The sequence below is a fragment of the Gavialis gangeticus genome, unplaced genomic scaffold (assembly GCF_001723915.1).
Source record: "Gavialis gangeticus isolate Ggan-Ray unplaced genomic scaffold, GavGan_comp1, whole genome shotgun sequence".
Classification (NCBI taxonomy): Eukaryota; Metazoa; Chordata; order Crocodylia; family Gavialidae; genus Gavialis; species Gavialis gangeticus.
The window spans coordinates 76,852,484-76,852,794 of NW_017729029.1; positions in this window are offsets into that span (position 1 = coordinate 76,852,484).

Below are 311 nucleotides of genomic sequence, written 5' to 3' on the forward strand. Positions count from 1 at the left end.
GAGCGGGGCGGGGGGTGTGGAGGAGTTTGCGGAGCTCGCAAAGTGCTGTCCGCCGCCCCTCCTCCCTCCTTTCCTCCTCCAGTCCCGGCTGCCGCCGCACCTTGTGGCTGCTGCTGCTTGCCCACGGCTCCCGCCGCCCCCCAGCGCCGCCTTGCAAAGTGTCCCCGCGCGCCGCCGCCCCCGGGCCCCAACTTGTGCCACCCGCGGGGCCGGGGGGGAGGAGGAGGAGGAAGGGGGGGGCGGCCGACACGGGCTGACTCCGGGCTCGCGTCTGCTCAGCAGCTGCTGGCGGCGCCCGCGCGCGGGGCGGA